Source organism: Orcinus orca, chromosome 12 (genome assembly GCF_937001465.1).
Source record: "Orcinus orca chromosome 12, mOrcOrc1.1, whole genome shotgun sequence".
NCBI classification, from domain to species: Eukaryota; Metazoa; Chordata; class Mammalia; order Artiodactyla; family Delphinidae; genus Orcinus; species Orcinus orca.
The window spans coordinates 74,943,295-74,964,930 of NC_064570.1; the positions used below are offsets into that span (position 1 = coordinate 74,943,295).

At 36.4% G+C, this 21,636-nt stretch overlaps 1 long non-coding RNA gene across 2 annotated transcripts in view; it reads right to left on the reverse strand.

Moving 5' to 3' along the window:
• Nucleotides 1–21,636, reverse strand: part of LOC125960652 (uncharacterized) — a 47,917-nt gene that overhangs the window by 13,483 nt on the left and 12,798 nt on the right. The window contains exon 3 of one of the 2 annotated variants that reach the window (XR_007470537.1): nucleotides 9,901–10,008. The exons of the other annotated variant lie outside the window; for it this stretch is intronic. This is a non-coding gene — a long non-coding RNA (uncharacterized LOC125960652). The remainder of the gene's footprint in view (nucleotides 1–9,900; nucleotides 10,009–21,636) is intronic. 2 annotated transcript variants of the gene reach the window in all.

Consider the following 21,636-nt stretch of genomic DNA (forward strand, 5'->3'; position numbering starts at 1 on the left):
TGAACAGTGTGGAGGTTACTGATGACCCTGACAATGATAATTTCAGTGGAACTGAGGGAGTGGAAGCTTAAGTAGAGTGCTGCAGATGCTGACTGATGACACAGGAAAGACAGGTGTTACCTTTTGGAGCAACGCTCATAATTAGGCAAGAAAGACGGGATCCAGAGTTTAAATGGAGATGGTGGGCTTAGGTGGAAGACCAGACAGTTCATCCATGGTAGTTGGAGGAAGGGCAGAAAGGGTCATTTTAAGTAGGTTGGCAGAGGTATCCAGAGGCATGAAAACTCACTTTTCATTGAACTAGAAAGCAAGGTCATGATTAGATGAGAAGACAGAGAATGGAGAATTAATGGAGGTTAGACACTGCCCGGCCCGCAGAGCTGAGGTGTCAGTGCAGCCATTTCTCACTGGGCACTCTGATCTGAAGTGCCGGGTGTGAGGCCTCTGCATGAAGCACCCTGTGAACAAGTGAAACTAGACAAAGCACAAAGGAAAAGAAAAAAACAAAAGAGGGACCTTCAAGATGGTGGAGGAGTAAGACATAGAGATCACCTTCCTCCCCACAAATATATCAAAAATACATCTACATGTGGAACAACTCCTACAGAACACTTACTGAATGCTGGCAGAAGACCTCACACTTTCCCAAAGGCAAGAAAATCTCCACATACCTGGCTGCGTGGCTAACAGGGTCTTGGTACTCTGGCCTGGTGTCAGGCCTGAGCCTCTAACGTAGGAGGGCTGAATTCAGGACATTGGACCACCAGAGACCTCCCGGCCACACATAATATCAACTGGCGAGAGCTCTCCCAGAGATCTGTCTCAGCACTAAGACCGAGCTCCACCCAACGGCAAGCAAGCTCCAATGCTGGACGCCCCATGCCAAACAACTAGCAAGACAGGAACACAACCCCACCCATTAACAGAGAGGCTGTCTAAAGTCATACTAAGTTCACAGACACCCCAAAACACACCACCGGACGCGGTCCTGCCCACCAGAAAGATAAGATCCAGCCCCACCCAAGAACACAGGCACCAGTCCCCTCCACCAGGGAGCCCACACAACCCACTGAACCAACCTCACCCACTGGGGGGCAGACACCAAAAACAACAGGAACTATAAACCTGCAGCCTGCAAAAAGGAGGCCCCAAACAAAGTAAGTTAAACAAAATGAGAAGACAGAGAAATATGCAGCAGATGAAGGAGCAAGGTAAAAACCCACCAGACCTAACAAATGAAGACAAAATAGGCAGTCTAGCTGAAAAAGAATTCAGAGTAATGATAGTAAAGATGATCCAAATTCTTGGAGATAGAATGGAGAAAAGACAAGAAATGTTTAACAAGGATCTAGAAGAACTAAAGAGCAAACAAACAATGATGAACAACACAATAAATGAAATTAAAAATACTCTAGAAGGAATCAATAGAAGAATAACTGAGGCAGAAGAACGGATAAGTGACCTGGAAGATAAAAAAGTGGAAATAACTACCGCAGAGCAGAGTAAAGAAAAAAGAATGAAAAGGACTGAAGACAGTCTCAGAGACCTCTGGGACAACATTAAACACACCAACATTTGAATTATAGGGGTCCCAGAAGAAGAGAAAAAGAAAGGGACTGAGAAAATATTTGAAGAGATTATTGTTAATAACTTCTCTAACATGGGAAAGGAAATAGTCAAGTCCAGGAAGCGCAGGGAGTCCCATATAGGAAAAATCTATGGAGAAACATGCCAAGACATATATTAATCAAACTATCAAAAATTAAATACAAAGAAAAAATATTGAAAGCAGCAAGGGAAAAGCAGCAAATAACATACAAGGGAATCCCCATAAAGTTAACAGCTGATCTTTCAGCAGAAACTCTGCAAGCCAGAGAGAGTGGCAGGACATATTAAAAGTGATGAAGGAGAAAACCTGCAACCAAGATTACTCTATGCAGCAACGATCTCATTCAGATTCGATGGAAAAATTAAAACCTTTACAGATAAGCAAAAGTTAAAGAGAATTCAGCACCACCAAACCAGCATTACAACAAATGCTAAAGGAACTTTTATAGGCAGGAAACACAAGAGAAGGAAAAGACCTACAAAACAAAACCAAAACAATTAAGAAAATGGTAATAGGAACATATATATCGATAATTACCTTAAATGTAACTGGATTAAATGCTCCAACCAAAAGACATAGACTGGCTGAATGGATACAAAAACAAGACCTATATATATGCTGTCTACAAGACACCCACTTCAGACCTAGGGACACATACAGACTGAAAGTGAGGGGATGGAAAAAGATATTCCATGCAAATGGAAATCAAAAGAAAGCTGGAGTAGCAATTGTTATCTCAGACAAAATAGACTTTAAAATAAAGATTATTACAAGAGACAAAGAAGGACACTACATAATGATCAAGGGATCAATCAAAGAAGAAGATATAACAATTGTAAATATTTATGCACCCAACATAGGAGCACCTCAATACCTAAGGCAAATGCTAACAGCCATAAAAGGGGAAATTGACAGTAACACAATAATAGTATGGGACTTGAACACCCCACTTTCACCAATGGACAGATCATCCAAAATGAAAATAAATAAACACAAGCTTTAAATGACACATTAGACAAGATGGACTTAATAGATATTTATAGGACATTCCATCCAAAAACAACAGAATACAATTTCTTCCCAAGTGTTCATGGAACATTCTCCAGGTTAGACCATATCTTGGGTCACAAGTCAAGCCTTGGTAAATTTAAGAAAATTGAAATCGTATCAAGTATCATTTCCGACCACAACGCTATGAGACTAGATTATCAATTACAGGAAAAAAATCTGTAAAAAATACAAACACATGGAGGCTAAACAATATGCTACTCAATAACCAAGAGATCACTGAAGAAATCAAAGGGAAACAAATGACAATGAAAACACGGTGAACCAAAACCTATGGGATGCAGCAAAAGCAGTTCTAAGAGGGAAGTTTATAACAATACAATCCTACTTCAAGAAACAACAAAAATCTCAGATAAACAACCTTTCACCTAAAGCAATTAGAGAAAGAAGAACAAAAAACCCCAACGTTAGCAGAAGGAAAGAAGTCATAAAGATCAGATCAGAAATACATGAAAAAGAAATGAAGGAAACAATAGCAAGATCAATAAAACTAAAAGGTGGTTGTTTGAGAAGATAAACAGAATTGCTAAACCATTAGCCAGACTTATCAAGAAAAAAAGGGAGAAGACTCAAATCAACAGAATTAGAAATGTAAAAGGAGAAGTAACAACTGACACTGCAGAAATACAAAGAATCATGAGAGGTTACTACAAACAACTATATGCCAATAAAATGGATAACCTGGAAGAAATGGACAAATTCTTAGAAAAGCACAACCTTCCAAGACTGAACCAGGAAGAAATAGAAAATATAAACAGACTACTCACAAGCACTGAAATTGAAACTGTGATTAAAAATCTTCCAACAAACAAAAGCCCAGGACCAGATGGCTTCACAGGCTAATTCTATCAAACATTTAGAGAAGAGCTAACACCTATCCTTCTCAAACTCTTCCAAAATATAGCAGAGGGAGGAACATTCCCAAACTCATTCTACAAGGCCACCATCACCCTGATACCAAAACCAGACAAAGATGTCACAAGAAAAGAAAACTACAGGCCAATATCACTGATGAGTACAGATGCAAAAATCCTCAAAAAAATACTAGCAAACAGAATGCAACAGCACATTAAAAGGATCATACACCATGATCAAGTGGAGTTTATCCCAGGAATGCAAGGATTCTTCAATATATGCAAATCAATCAATGTGACAAACCATATTAACAAATTGAAGGATAAAAACCATATGATAATCTCAATAGATGCAGAAAAATCTTTCAACAAATTCAACACCCATTTATGATAAAAACTCTCCAGAAAGTAGGCATACCGGGAACCTACCTCAACATATTAAAGGCCATATATGACAAACCCACAGCAAACATCATTCTCAATGGTGAAAAACTGAAACCATTTCCTCTAAGATGAGGAACAAGACAAGGTTGTCCACTCTCACCACTATTATTCAACATAGTTTTGGAAGTTTAGCCACAGCAATCAGAGAAGAAAAAGAAATAAAAGGAATCCAAATCGGAAGAGAAGAAGTAAAACTGTCACTGTTTGCAGATGACGTGATACTATACATAGAGAATCCTAAAGACTCTACCAGAAAACTACTAGAGCTAATGAATGAATGAATTTGGTAAAGTAGCAGGATACAAAATTAATGCACAGAAATCTCTTGCAAAATATACAAGCAGCTCATGCAGCTCAGTATCAAAAAAACAAACAAACCAATCCAAAAATAGGCAGAAGACGTAAACAGACATTTCTCCAAAGACAATATACAGATTGCCAGAAAACACATGAAAGGATGCTCAACATCACTAATCATTAGAGAAATGAAAATCAAAACCACAATGAGGTATCACCTCACACCGGTCAAGATGGCCATCATCAAAAAATCTACAAACAATAAATGCTGGAGAGGGTGTGGAGAAAAGGGAACCCTCTTGCACTGCTGGTGGGAATGTAAATTGATACAGTCACTATGGAGAACAGTATGGAGGTTCCTTCAAAAACTAAAAATAGAACTACCATACGACCCAGCAATCCCACTACTGGGCATATACCCTGAGAAAACCATAATTCAAAAATAGTCATGTACCACAATGTTCATTGCAGCTCTATTTACAATAACCAGGACATGGAAGCAACCTAAGTGTCCATCAACAGCTGATTGGATAAAGATGTGGCACATATATACAGTGGAATATTAGCCATAAAAAGAAACGAAATTGAACTATTTGTAGTGAGGTCGATGGACCTAGAGTCTGTCATACAGAGTGAAGCAAGTCAGAAAGAGAAAAACAAATACCATATGCTAACACATATATATGGAATCTAAAAAAAGTAATGGTTCTGATGAACCTAAGGGCAGGACAGGAATAAAGATGCAGACATAGGAAATGGACTTGAGGACATGGGGAGGGGGAAGGGTAAGCTGCGACGAAGTCAGAGAGTAGCATTGACATATATACGCTACCAAATGTAAAATAGATAGGTAGTGGGAAGCAGCTGCATAGCACAGGGAGACCAGCTCGGTGCTTTGTGACCACCTAGAGGCATGGGATAGGGAGGGTGGGAGGGAGATGCAAGAGGGAGGGGATATGGGGATATATGTATACATATAGCTGATTCACTGTGTTATAGAGCAGAAATGAACACAACATTATAAAGCAATTATACTCCAATAAAGATGTTAAAAAAAAAAGAAGTAATGGAGGTTAAAGGAGAGAGAAGAACGTATAAAATATTTACCGAGGAGAGCAGGACGGTGAATTACCTAGGAAATTATAGTAGGATTGCATGGCAGGACAAAGGCCCACTTGAAGTTTGAGGTCCTGAAGCGAGATCAGCCAGCTTGTGCACGTGCTTTTTCTCCATCCATGTTTCATTGCTCAGGTGCAGAGGAAGAGTCAATGGAGATATATTCACCAGGTTTGAGGTTTTGCCAGGAAAATTTGATGGAGAGGTGCAAGGGAGCTGAAGGTGTGGCAATGTGCTGGTTATACAGTGATGCGCCATCTCAGCAAATGCACTCTTAATCACTTGGTTTTTCTATACTAAGACATAGGAGTCAACTTTGATTCTTCCCTTTTTTCATTCCCCACAACCATTCCGTCAGCAGGTCCTATTGTTACTTCCAGTATATAACTGGCATCTATCACTTTTTCTCAATCCCCATGGTCAGCACCTTGGCTTAGCCACTTGCCTCCTTTCGGTGCCAGGGTCTTGGCTGTCTAACTGGTCTACCTGCCTCATTTCTTACTACCCAGCAATCCATCCTCCACACGGCAGCCAGAGTCACCTTCTAAGATCTTCATCAGATTATACAGTCCCTTATTGCAGCCTTTAGTGACTTCCCACTGGACTTCTGTTTTAATCCAAAGGTGGCCACCAGGGTCTTTCCTCCCCTGCCCAGTTCTCCAGCCTCTTCTAGAGCTGCTTTCTCTGATGACTGCTCTATTCCAGCCACACTGCCCTCATCTCTGGTCCTCAAACATGCACACTCTTTTTGTCTCAGATTGATGAAAATTTCTCACTCTACCTGAAATGCTCTTCCTCTGACTCGTTAATTGGTCACTTTTACTCATTCTTCAAGTCTCAGATCTAATTATAACTTTCTCAGAGAAGACTTCCCTGAGCTTCATATTAAAAGCTCTTTTACCCATGATGTATCACATCACCTCGTTTGTTTTAAAGCCTTACACATCTGAAATCATGTTTATACATTTGCTCACCTGCACACCCCAACTAGAATAAGGTCGCGGACTCTGTCTCTTTACTCTCCTGCCTAGTCTTAGAGCAGTGGTTCTCAAACTTATTCATCTCAGGGAATTTACACTCTTAAAAAGCATTCAGGGGCTTCCCTGGTGGCGCAGTGGTTGAGGGTCTGCCTGCCAATGCAGGGGACGCGGGTTCGTGCCCTGGTCCGGGAGGATCCCACATGCCGCGGAGCGGCTGGGCCCATGACCCATGGCCGCTGAGCCTGTGCTTCTGGAGCCTGTGCTCCGCAACGGGAGAGGCCACAACAGTGAGAGGCCCGCGTAACGCAAAAAAAAAAAAAAAAAAAAAAAAGCATTCAGGAATCTGAGCAGCTTTAGTATATGTGACTTACATCTATTATTATCTACTATATACCAGAAATTAAAACCGATAAATTTAGAAAATATTTACGTATTTTATTCCTTTATTTTAAAATAATAATACAAGAGGGAGGAGATATGGGGATATATGTATATGTATAGCTGATTCACTTTGTTATAAAGCAGAAACTAACACACCATTGTAAAGCAATTATACTCCAATAAGGATGTTAAAAATAAATAATAATAAATCTATTACATGTTAACACAAATAACATTTTTATGAAAATAACATTTTATAATTCTATTTTCTAGAACAGAAAAAATAGTGAGAAGAGTGGTATTATTCTTCATTTTTGCAAATATCTTTAATGTCTGGTTTAAGAAAAGTAAAGTGGATTCTCATATCTCTTTCTGCATTCAATCTGTTGTGATACATTGTTTTGGTTGAGATATATGAAGAAAATCTGTCCTTACACTGACATGTAATTGGAAAGGGAAGAATATTTTACAGACTTTTCAGATACCTGTGTACAGATCTTCCTCAGCTTACAATGGGGTTATGACCTGAGGAACCCATCGTAAATTGAAAATATCGTAAATCGAAGATGCATTTACTACACCTGACCTATCAAACATCATAGTTTAGCCTGGCCCACCTTAGATGTGGGCAGAACACTTACAGTAGCCCACAGTTGAGCATAATCATCTAACACAAAGCCTATTTTATAATAACGTTTGAATACCTCATGTAATTTATTGAATACTGTACTGAAAGTGAAAAATGGAATGGTTGTCTGGGTACAGAATGGTTATAAATGTATTGATTGTTTGCCCTGGTGATCGTGTGCCTGACTAGGAGCTGCAGCTGCCCAGCCTATCTAGAGAGTTATTATAGGGCATATCACTGGCCCAGGAAAAGATAAAAATCCAAAATTCGAAGTACAGTTTCTACTTGTGTATCACTTTGCACCATCATAAAGTTGAGAAATTGTAATTGAACCATCAAAAGTTGAGGACCATCTGTATATGTTTAAAGAAGTTCCTTAAAGGCTAGTTGCAACATGGAATCTGAAATCATATCAATTAAATTTTTCACTGTGCACTGAAATTCATTGGTCTATTTTGAAAGTTGAACGGATCAGTGCCTTTGCATGGTTTTGTAACTTCATGCATTTGTCATTTGGTAACTAGTTTATGCAGATTTTTCAAGTGTTGACACATTTTATTAGGCAATATAAAAAAAATCACATTTTTTCTAACCTCATCAGAAAAGTCTTTAAATATTGGGGAGCCATCAAGCCCATGGTGGTGGATAAAAATTCTCATTTTTATTTGGAAGTTTTAGTTTTTTATTAGTATCATCTACTGCTTCTTTTCAAATGAAATACTTTTCGCATTTTTGAGAAAAGATTTGCCAAATGCCCAATTCTGATCATCATAGTTTGTCAGCCATTTTTTCAATTATTAATGATGTTCCATGAAAAAACTAATTCAGTTTTTAAATAACGGCAAAAGTCCTCTTCCTCAAGATGACCATTGCACTTCAGTATGCATACTTTCCACTTTATCACAAAATATTAAAAAATATCTTCAAGGGTTAGATCTGACAAAATTAATAATATTATTGCCTCAGCAAGGAGGTTCTTAATATAACTGGTGTTTTTTAATTTTTTCACTATGAATGCATGTGAGTGAGGAACACAATGGCTGTGCACACTTTTGTGCTACTGCCTTGATTCAGGCTAAGACTCCAGCAGTTTTACCCACTATTGCTTTTGTACCATCCATGTAAATGGAAACAGTGCAAAAAGCACATAAATCTTAGAATTGTTATGGATATAATCTTATCTCACAGACCTCTTGGAAGGGTCTCAGGGACATAGGGATCCACAGATCACAGCAGAACACGTGATACCAGATCACATAATGGTAGGAAGTTTTAATAAAAATTTTTAATATAAATGAGGGACTCGATAATTCTACTAGCGTCCATTATTATTGGTTCAGCAACTCTTTATTCTAAAAATAATTAGGCCTTAGAATTTATCATTTTTGAGGTATTTTATAAGGGAAAAAAATAAGGAATCATTTAATCAAAAGTACCCATCAAGGACTTCCCTGGTGGCGCAGTGGTTAAGAATCCGCCTGCCAATGCAGGGGACACGGGTTTGATCCCTCGTCTGGGAAGATCCCACGTGTCACGGAGTGTGCCACAGCTACTGAGCCTGCACTCTAGAGCCCGCAAGCCACAACTACTGAGCCCACATGCCACAACTACTGAAGCCCGTGCGCCTAAAGCCCAAGCTCCAAAACAAGAGAAGCCACAGCAATGAGAAGCCTGCACATCACAACGAAAAGAATCCCCTGCTCACCGCAACTAGAGAAAGCCTGCGCACAGCAGTGAAGACCCAACACAACCAAAAATAAATAAATATATTAAAAAATATATTTTAAAAAAGTACATATCAATATCTATCTTTACATGGAGCTGTGTAGACACTGCACAGATGAAGTTAAACAGATTTTGTCTTGAGGAGTTTATAAACACTACAGACATAAAGGGCATAAACAGGGCCAGTAGTGAACATGTACATTAAATTAGTTAATAATGCCAATTTGTAGAGGGATAACTACATATTAAATGGGATATCATTAATGCCTTAGCCCTCAAAGGAGAAAATTTAAAACTCTACCAAATGGCATTAAAGATCTGAATAAATGGAGATCTACCCATGCATATAGATGGAGTGACTTGACAGTGTAAAACTGTCTACTCTCCCTGAATTACTCTCAGTCCCAATCCAAATGTCAGTTGTAACAGACAAATAGATTAATGGAATAGACATAAGAATAGATAAAGAAATAATAGCTATAGCTATACTATTGTATAAAGTGAACTCCTAGAATCAACAAGACTGAAAACCCTAGAGAGATGGAAATATATATGAATAAATAACAAGTATATTATCTCAGTAAGTAAAGAAGAAAATCAATGAGATACTACTTTACACCCATCAGACAAGGGAAAATTGCCCAGTTCTATAATGCTAAGTGTTGATGGGGAAACAAGAATTCTTTCACACTTGAACACTGCCATTTTGGAGGACAATCTGGCACAGTAGTTGCACATATACCAATTATGTAAGATTATCCAATCACACTGCTAAAGGAAAAAAGGGAGAATCCTTACCAGAAAAAGCACGTAAGAGAATATGTTTTTCACAACATTGTGGAAGCAGGGAATTGGAAACAACCTTGTTGTCCACCACCAGAGGAAGAAAGCCGTGGGTGCACGTTCCTGAAGATGACACAGCAGTTAGAAACAGCATCTTGATTGTGTTGATGGTTTCATGGGTATATGCATATGCCCAAACTTTCAAATTGTAGACTTTACATACGTACGGTCTATTTTCTGTCAATTACACCTTAATAAAGATGTAAAGAAATACATGGATTAGAAATGATAAGCCTCCTTCACTCTTCCCCACCCAAAAGAAATCTCTTTGGAGATTATTAGGGTGTCAACTCATAATTCTTAAATTTGCTATAAAGGCAAAGAATCCAGCATTTATCTAGACATTCCTGCACAAACTGTATTTGAAGGTAATCAAATAGTTGGTGAAAGAAAGTTCTTTATAGAAAATCACAATTAATAAATGCAATAGGAGAAAAGAATGATAAAATCTCTATTTTCCATCCTACACTGAAATAATAGATCTATAGACAACTATCATCAATGGTCCCTAAACCATGAGGTGAGAGGTGGATGAGGAACTTATCATAATTAGCAAGTCAGGCCAGCATCATCTGAATGCACTGATTAATCTAACCAAAGGAATATCATGTGCCTCCCATTATGTTACACTAGGAAATACATGGTACTATTCATGAAGTATTCTTACCAAGAAAACAAACAAACAAATGAATCAGACCAAGCCTTTAAATCTAACCACTAGGTTAAACAAGAAACATTTTAAATGATACCTCACGGACACAATCAGCCAAAAGACAAAATGTGGGAAATAATTTAGAAGAAATAATCCAGTTTCTACAAAGAAAGAAATATATATTAAAAAAAATATGGGGTGGAGGGTTGTCAAAAAAGAAAAAAAAAAAAGAAACAGCGTAGCTCGTAGAAACATAATGCTTGGTGAAAATGGAAGAAAAAGAGTGAGATATATTTATGTACGTTTAAAGTACATACACACAAAATGACACTACATATTTCCAAAGATGCGTTTACACTTAAGAGTATACATTAAACACATCAGAGCAGTTACCTGTTGGGGAGGGGAGGATGGGAGTGAGGAATTTGATAATAGGAGGAAATCCATTTAAAACTGCTTTTTTTGCCTTGACTAAATCAATGATGATACTGTGCCATGAGCCAAAGAATAAGATTAATTCACCCTCTGCATGTATCCCCCCCTCCTCTAAAAAAGACAAGAAAGAAAACTATACATATCATAGGATGGTAACAAATTCACATAGTCTGCATATTTGGACAAGGATAATTAGAAAAACTTGCTACCTACCAATTTTATGATTAATCAGGAAAATTAGCCAGAGGGCTGTAGAATTCTTGAGAGCTGAAAGAAGATCTCAGTAAAAGCTTTTCTAGTTCCCAGATTGCCAGTATATCTATTGCCCGACCATACCAAATTGATTTGTGTCTATTCTTCTTTGGAAAAGTCATCAACAAAGGAGACTCCACATCTTCTTTTAATAGCCTGTTTTAATATTTAACAAACAACCCTCTCAGGAAATTCCTTCTTATCTCTGTACTGTATTTTCACAGTTACTTTCCAGTTAGTTCTCAGAGAAGATGGATAAAAGTTGGTCTACATTTTCCTTATGATAATGCCTCATGTATTAGGAGGTATTATTGTCTCCAGACTAATTAATTTCAACTCCTTCTACCTGTCCTCTTGGGTCTTATTTATTCACCACTTTAATCATATTATTAAACTACTCCGAACTTCTCCACTTCACAGCATCGTCAAGGTAAGGAGACATAAACTGAATGCAATACTAACTCCACAATGGCCCAATGTGTGACTAATTGAGAGAGAAATTATTTCCAACTATTGCTACCAGGAGTCCTTAAAGATAATAACTAGTGGCTGGGAGATCTCATCAACCTTTTTCTTTATGCATTTTAATTATAACAATTCCTTACATGTATAAATGTTATTGTTACAAAGAACTGTCTAATTTGGTCTTCCAACAACTCTATAATGACAGGAAAGATGTCACGATTCTCACTGCATAGATGAGTAATGTAAAGTGCAAAGAGGTTAAAGTAACTTGCCTGAGGTCACTGAGCTCTTAGGCGTTGGGGGTAGGACTTCTGATTCTAAGCATCTAGGAAGCAAGCTTGATTTCAAGCCTGTGAAGAGCTCGAATGGGAGGCAGTACAGAGCAAGAGAAAGAACATTAATTTGTTGCCAGAGGACTTGGATTGAGACTCCAGCTCTGCCACTGGCAATGGTGTGACCAGACAGGGATAATAATAGGGTTGATGTGAATATTATGGTTAAGGTGCACTCTATAAACTTTTTGTTTGTTTGGTTTTATAAATTTATGTATTTGTTTATTTTTGGCTGCATTGGGTCTTCATGGCTGCACGCGGGCTTTTCTCTAGTTGCGGCTAGCGGGGGCTACTCTTCGTTGTGGTGTGCAGGCTTCTCATTGTGGTGGCTTCTCTTGTGGAGCATAGGCTCAAGGCGCGCGGGCTTCAGTAATTGTGGCACGCGGGCTCAGTAGTTGTGGCTCGTGGGCTCTAGAGTGCAGGCTCAGTAGTTGTGGCGCGCGGGCTTAGTTGCTCTGCGGCATGTGGGATCTTCCCGGGCCAGGGATCAAAACTGTGTCCCCTGCACTGGCAGACAGATTCTTAACCACTGTGCCACAAGGAAGTCTCTAAACTTTGATTTTTCATGTTTTCTTTGTTCTGATGATTTGAATACATCTGCTTTAAGAAGCTATGCCAAAATAACTTTCCTTTTCTTCCTTTTAAGAAGTTATTCCAAGGTAATTTTCCTTTTCTTCTCTGTTCCCACATCACCAGTTTAATTCTTCTTGAAAATATGGTCTTTTGATGTTATCAGTTGTTTGGTTTTTCTTCCCTTTGCACCTGGAGCAACATTCCGTTGCTCCTCTTGTATTTTAGATATTTATTGACAAAATTGGGAACTAAGAAACACATTCACTCTGACACTTTTGTCCTTCCTTAGATTACACAATCAGCCTCAAAATATTAATTGACTATGGACAAAAAATGAAAAGCAATAGATATTTGTGCTCCTTTATATTTGTGGGTTTTGAAGCAGTAAAAGAGGGAGCAAATGACCACAGGCATTGCGGGAAAAATAATTAATATCATGTAACTTATGCTAGTCTGATGACTCTTTAAACCTTTAAAAGTTAGTGTTGGAGAGCAAAACCTCAGAACGTGTCAATGATCCACTATTGCAATACTTTATTGAACAGAATTGTAGTAGTTATACACCAGATTTTCCCAACTAGAGTGTCACAAAGCCTTCACAATTATAAACAATGCGTAAACTTTATTTCTTGCTATGTAGGGAATTTCTGGAAGTATCTGATTAACACTCCACTTCTAGAAAAGTCCCTCTTTTCATCCACATAATTAATTGGTCCAGGGCCTCTGTCCATGTTTCCAAAGTTTTCAGAGTCAGTGATTACTGACTTACTTATGATTCGGTTATTCAATACTTCCTTGGATTACATGAGCCAGTTTATTTTTTCTTTTGTCTTAATGTGGTAAAAACTGATACCTCTTTCACCATCCAACTAATATCTGCTACAACTAATGTTTACATGGTTGAGGTGCTGTCTGTCAGATGGGATGCTGAGCTGAGCTGGTCATGTGGAAATATGTAGAATAGAAAGTAACATTAAGCTGGCAACAAAGAAAAAATCACGCAGCATGGGAACATGTAAAAACTTTACCTAGTGAGTATCAAAGAGTACACAGTCAGGGCATCACCAACATAGTATTGAAAGAACCATCAGGTGAACTGTCTGATAACTGTGTCTGCTTTTATAGACACTGTGAGTTATTATTATACAGTTGCCATTGACTGTGTTGTAATTGTTGCTCACTTTAGCTTTGCTTCAAGTCTTTAACTGTTTCAATGTGCTGCCATAGCTAATATTAAAAAGTGTGACAGGAAAATAGAAGGTATGAGGACTCAGACTGACATACAAAGTAGAAAAGAAAGAAGTTGAAACATACCATATTTTCTCAGTTCTAGTCTTTTCTCTCTTCACATTTAATGTGTCTAGAGTTGGAATGTATTTTACAGTGATAATTTCTTAAAACCCGCCAGTCATCAGGGAAGAAAAAAAAAAAAAGTATGTTGTCTTGTCATTGTCTGCGTATGTGCAAACGTGTGTTTCGAAGGAATCAGTTCAACTTGTTATTTACTATTGAATTTTAAGTTAAATGGGGATCTTCTTTTTGTGAAGTGAAAGCCTTTCACTAAAGCATTGGACATTTATCTGTCAAAAGCTCCCAGCTGGCTTCTAAGAGAGGTAACTTTTCATTTACATAAAAACCCTGTGATTTTACTGAAATAGAAAGTGCAGGAAAAACACTGGTATTCCTCAACATGCCTATAAATTCTCCTGTCAAGTCTTAAGATGTTAAAGAGGTAAAGGTTTGAGCACGAACTATGAAATGTAGTGGGTCACCAATGCAGACCTCTTAGATGTCAGCCATGCAGAAGATTTACTCTCAAATTCTTATTTGCTGCTGAAGGAAAACATGTAAATATGTGGATAAAAGAATGATATTATTGGCAAGTTAAAATAAACTATTTTTATTTAATATAGTTTTTTTCCCCCTTGAAAGCTACTGTAAAATGGGTGAGGTGGCAACTTATAATTGAGGGATTCATGTATTCTTTTCTGTGTTTCTAACAGATTGCTAGTTGTGACTCAAGTATCTGTTTTTCAAATACGTGGGTCTAAAAAAAAATGTCGTTGAAATAAATACACCCAGCTCCAATTGTAATTGCTTAACAAATAATTTTATTCTCTTCATCTTCTAAAACTTTCAGGACATCATTAGTTAATATACACTGAAGCTTGAAGGTTTTGTAAGTTTCTACTACCATATTTTTTAAATTATCTTTTTTAGAAAAAGTTGGAAAATTTTTTATGAGAGGTTTTCACCAGGAAGTTTACTGAAAACAATTGGTGATGATTAAATGTTTCATTGCTACTTTAGGAATTCTTTTTAAACTCTCACAGAGATTGGAATTAATTGGGATTGAAACAAGAATTAATCTCCAGCCTCAAAACATTTGAATGACCTGGCTCTGAAAAAAAATAGAAAACTGTATACTTACTTTGAGGCTAGTGATAACTGAGATGGAGTGATCATTAGTAAGGCAAATAGTAAATATAGCTGGCCATGCACTGGGTCTTATATACCCTTGCTTTTCTTTCAGTATCAATGGACCTGACAGAATATTTAAGTGATCTTTAGCTCAGAGTTGCAAAAGTGTTGAGACTTTTTATTGTAGAATCTCTCACTTAATTGAATTCTATAGCCTATCTAGAATCTGTGGTCTATGTCAAGAATACATAGCTTTCTTAGATCTTTCATATTCTTGTTTTATGAATATGTGTCTGATGTGTTAATGTTAATACGCCCTTTTGTAAAGCAAATTTCATTATGTAAAGATGTTTAATTTTTTTTTTAAGTAATTGAATACCTTTGTTTATCAGGGCCCTAGTAAAAAGCAGTGGGTTATTGTCGCTTGATACTAACAGATCAGATTCAGTGCCTTTGATCGGCTTGGATTTCCACAGGCATGGATCTTGAAATAGTCTCCATATCATGCTAAGATACTGCTTTAAAAAACTTGTCGCTTTTTCCACCTGTGCCACCAACTGCCCACCATTGTTCGAGGGAAGCCACGTGCAGGCATGACCAGACTTCATGATCTTTATCATTGTTGTTACAGTCCATAAGTTAAGAGAATACATTCAAAGCATTTCCTACAATCATATATTACCTTTGAGATTACAACTGCTTGTATTAGATTTAGCTGCTTTTCAGCTGCCACATTTTATATCAGTATTGCATAGGTAAATGATCATTTCCTTCCAGGGAGAAAAATACTTTATCCAACACAACGGGTACAGTGGACAAACTTAAATAATGATTTAAATTAATAACTATAGAAAGAACATATATGAAAGGTGGGTTTTCATTTACAAAAAAAGACTTGGTATTTTTTAAAAAATCAATATTTACTCATTATATTAAAAAATTTTTTTTAAATGCAGTTCTTACCAAAAAAAAAAAAAAGAGAGAGAGAGAAAGACTTAGTAGAAAAACTCAGAATATATAGCTCTATTTATTATATTGGATAATTGGCAAGTTAGATATAGCCTCAAATATTAATGCAGAAGATGCTTCAGTGATCAAAGAAAGCACTTCCTTCTTTAAATAAATTTTATTTTGGTATATTACTGACTCTGTTGTTATGGGTGAACTGCTTTTTAGATATACACTGCTTAATTCTTGAATTGAAGAAACCAAAATGAGAAACTGACAAAGGGAGAACTGAGTATAAGTTGAGTCTGGGACATGACAGGAAAATAAAAAGGTGAACGGATGATGGAAAATATTTTTAAAGTATGACTTCATTGTTAATGATTCTTTTCACCAGAGGAACATTCCTAGGTATGAAAAATGAAACTCAATGGAGCTTTAGATCAAAAGATGGTGCTTAATAAGCATAATTAAAAAGTAAGGAAATGGACTTTCTCATGAACATAATCTGTTTTGGAGGTTCTGGATTGTTAGAAATGATATAGAAATAATTACACTTCCCCTATATATATATCAAGATAGAGTGAATTATTCTAGAATGATTAAAATGACTAGTCTACATCCTGAGACCTAGTGTTGCTTGACTGAAAAGAGGAAAGTAGCAAAGAAATGGTTTACTGTGAGAAAGAATGATGTGAGGCCTGAGGCCCACTCTGAGGCCTGAGTGATCTAGATTCCTAATTTATCCTCAGAGGATAATTTTATGGGGATATCTTTCTCCTGTGCTTTTACAACGGGTCTGATTGTTCTGTTTACTCTGCTATGCAAGTACATGGAGGACTCATTTAAAAACTCTCTGTGTATCAAATATAAGTTACAGATTCCATGTACAGAAAATATGAACACATACACAAACATGTGCACACAGTTACAAGATGTTCACAGATTCCAAAGCTCTGTGTACCTGATTCCAGGTTAAGAAACTATTTTGCAATGTCACATACGCTATGAACTTGCTGTAAGCACAGCCTTTCCTCTGCCACTGAAGTCTATATAACTTCCATAATATGATAGTCTCGCCTGCCAGTAGGTAAAATGCTTGCTCGAGAATAGAACAGCAAAGAAGAGGAGCTTTGTCTAACAGTAGTAAACTCCAGAGGGGTGCACACCAGTACACAAAAGGAATGAACAAGCCTTAAATATTAGACAGTCTGTCGTCACTGACAGCCCCAAAGAAGTCAAACCTCAAATTTGTCTAAGGCTCAAAGTTTAGCTCTTGATTTTATGGTAGATTTGATAGACAAACGTATGCTTTATATAAGTAACTGTAGAATAATTTATATTTTTCTTCTTTTAAATGGTTAAAAAAATATGTCTTTATGACATTCCAACAACTAACTAACCCTAGGGGCAAAAAAAAGGACACAAAAAAGAGTATGGCTGGTTTCCAAGCTTTTCTGCAAAGAACAGTGCAGTGATGAAGAAGAATTAGCCACAGCAGTTAAATCTCTTGCTTAGATTTTTTTTTTTTCACAATTAGAGGATGCACTCATCATACAAAGTCTTACTGTCAAATTGATCCCAATAGCTTACACTGAACACCTTTTATGAAACTGATGGGTGAAAATTATATAAGTCAAGCACCACGATGAATACAAAAGTGAAAAGCTTTTTTCCCCCTTGGGGAAAAGTCACATTTTTTACAGCGTCAAAGTTTTAAAATATTACTTAAAAATTAGCATAAAGTAAGAGAGATAAGTTAGTCAAATTTGGGTGAGTTAAATATTTTAAAAGTTGAAGAATGGACTTCTGCTTTCAGCCAAGATGGAATAGTAGGGACTAGATTTACTTTCCTGACCGAAACAAATGAAAAACTGAATAAAACATATGCATCATTGGTTTTTAAGAAACTGGACATCATGAAATGAGTGATAGTGATTCTAAAAAACAGGAAACAAATGAGATGAGCATGAAGATGGTCTCAGTTTATTGCCTACAAACAGTTTCTAGATCGTGGCACAGATTGGAAGAATTCAGGTGGATACTGGGTAGTCTCTCTGAGTTCAGAAAGCATAGTTGGAGTCCAGGGAGGCCAAGGCTGCTAGAGTTTGCAGGGCACAGAGGAGAGAACTTTATAAACGGAGATATCCTACACATACTAACAAAGCTCACTCAAGAAGAAATAGATCATTTTAATGGTCATCTATCTATTAAAGATATGGAATTTTTATAGAGAAAACCCCAAGTCCAGATGGCTCTATTGGTGAATTCTACCCAAATATTTTTTAAAAGATAACAATCTTACAAAAGTTCTCTCAGAAAAGTAAAAAGAAAAAAAAATACTTTCCAACTTATTCTATGAGACCAGCTTTACTCAGATATGAAAACCAGACCAAGACTTTACAGGAAGAAAACTACAGACTAATATTTCTCATAACATAGATGCAAAAATTCTCAACAAAATTTTAGTAATTTGAAGCAAAAAGTGGGTTCCAAGTGGGTTTTTTCCCCCTCAGGAATGCAAGGTTGGCTTAACATTTAAAAATCTATCAATGTAATTCATCACATTAACAGACTAAAAAGGAAAACCACATGATCATCTCAGCTGGTGCAGAAAAGCATTGAACAAAATCCACATCCATTCCTGATTTAAAAAAACAAAACAAAACCTCTCCACAAACTAGGAAAAAAGGAAACTTCCTTAATCCAATAAAGGGCATTTATGAAAAGCCCACAGCTAACATCAGACTTATCGGTGAAAGACTGAATGCTTGTCCCATAATGTCAACAACAAGGCAAGTATGTTAGCTCTCAATATCTCTATTCAACATTTCATTGGAGGCTAGGGTAAGCAAAAGAAATAAAACGTATGGAGTTTAAAAATAAAGTAAAACTGCCTTAATTCATAGGCAACATGACTTTCCTATCAGGAAAATTTTATGGAATCACATAAAATGTTTTAGAACTACTAGAGCTTAGTGAGTTTGAAGCATACAAGATCATTATACAAAATTCAATTGTTTTTCTGTATGCTAGCAATGAAAAATTAATAATTGAAAAAAATTTTGACAAAGAAGAAAAGGCAGTTCAGTGGAGAAAGGATTATCTTTTCAACAAATGATAATAGAAAATTTGGATATGCATGTGCAAAAAGTAAATTTGATCAGCATCTCACATCATATACAAAAATTAATTCAAAATGGAGCAGAGTACTTAAAAAAATCTAAAACTATACAACTTCTAGAAAAAACAGACTAGAAAATCTTGAGTTAGGCAAAGGTTTTATAGATATGATTCCAAAAGCATGGTCCATGAAAGAAAAAATTGAGCTTCATCAAAATTCAAAATTGCTCTTCAGAAGACACTGTTAAGAGAATGAAGAGACGAGCCACAGATTGGGAAAAAATATTTGCAAGTAATCATTACATATATATCTCATAAAAATTTATATCCAGATATTTAGAAAAACATCTCTCAGGTCTCATTAATAAGAAAACAAATAACACAATTTTTTAAATGGCTGAAAGATTTCAATAGACCCTCCACCAAAAAAGATATAAGGATAGAAAATAAATACATGAATGGTGCTCAATGTCATTAGTCTTTAGGGAAATGCAAATTAAAACTATAAGATACCACTCTGTGCCTATTCAAAAGGTTAAAATTAAAAATAATGACCATACCAAGTTTTGTTGAGAATGTGGAGCAACTGAAACAAACAATTAAAAAAAACAAACAAAACTAAAGTTAGGCATATCATTTTGAAACTACAGCAATCAAAGATAAAGGAAAGATGCCACAAGAAATCAGAGGGAAAAAAAACCTTACCTATAAAGGAAAAGGGATTATAATTACATCTGACCTCTCCTCAGAAACCAAGCAAGAACAGAGTACAGTACAATATTTAAAGTATAAAGAGAAAAAAACCATCAACCCAGAGTTCGGTACCCTGTGAAATTGTCTTTCAAAAGTGAAGGAGAAATAAAAACTTTCTCAAATAAACTAATATTGAGGATATTTGTTGCCAGTAGACCTGCCTTTTTTTATGCTAATATATGAGTGAAATGAATGTTAGTAATGATACAAGGGACAAGAGGGAGGAATTAGGATTATTAGGATTATTTTGTTATTAAAAGGTATTCACACTACCCATGAAGTAGTGTAGTTATTTGGACTTGGATTAGTTGAAAATGTATATTTCAAACTTCAGGGCAACCACTAAAAAAAATTAAAAAGATTTATAATTGATATGCATAAAGAAAGGAGAGAAAATGGAATCATATAAACTGTTCAGTTAGAACCACAAAAGGCAGAAAAAGAGTGGAAGAAAAAAATAAGAACAAAGAACAAGGGCAACAAATAGAAGACAACAACAAATATGGTAGACATTAATCCAACTATATCAACAATCACTTTGAATATCAATGGTCTAAATGCACCAATTAAAAGACAGAGATAGAGTAGATCAAGAAATAAGACCTAACTATATATTGTACACAAGAAACCCACTTTCAATATAAAGATACACATAGATTAAAAGTAAATGGATGGAGAAAAATATACCATGCTAATGCGAATCAAAAGAAAATAGAAGGGACTTCCCTAGTGGTGCAGTGGTTAAGAATCCACCTGCCAATGCAGAGGACACAGGTTCGAGCCCTGGTCTAGGAAGATCCCACATGCCGCGGAGCAACTAAGCCCGTGCGCCACAACTACTGAGCCTTCGCTCTAGAGCCCGTGAGCCACGACTACTGAGCCCACATGCCATAATTACTGAAGCCCATGTGCCTAGAGCCCAACACAGCCAAAAATAAATAAATAAATAAATAAATTTATTTAAAAAAAGAAAATAGGAGCAGCTGCATTAATTTCAGAGCAGACTTCAAAGCATGGAAAGTTATCAGCGATAAAGATGGGCATTACATGATGATAAAGGAGTCAATTCTCAAAAACCAAAATCCTTAATGTGTATTTACCTAACAGCATAGTGTCAAAGTATTAATACATGAGGCAAAATTGACAGAACTTCAAGGAGAAATAGATCCATTCACTATCACAGTTGGAGATTTGAACAGCCCTCTATCAGAAGTGGACATATCAGCAGGCAGAAAATCAGAAGGATATAGTTGAACTCAACAACACCAAAAATCAACTGTGTATAACTGACACCTATATACTGCTTCATCCAACAACAGCACACTACACATTCTTCTCAAGCTCACATGGAACATTCACCAAAAGAGTTCATATTATGAGCCATAAAACATACCCTAATTTAAAACAATACAAATCAAACAATGTCTGCTCTCAGACCACAATGAAATTAAACTAGAAATCAATAACTGAAATATAACTGGAAATTCCCAAAATATGTGAAGATTAAACAACGTAAATAACATAGAAGTCAAAGAAGAAATCTCAGGAGAAATTTTTAAATATTTTGAACTAAAGGAAAATGAAACACATAACTTAAAAATTGTGAGACGCAGTGGAAGTAGTGCTTAGAGGGAAATTTATGATATTGAGTGCAGGTATTAGACAATAAAAAAGAGCTAAAATCAAAAACCTAAGTTTTCACCTTAGGAAACTAGAAAAAGAAGAGCAAATTAAATCCAA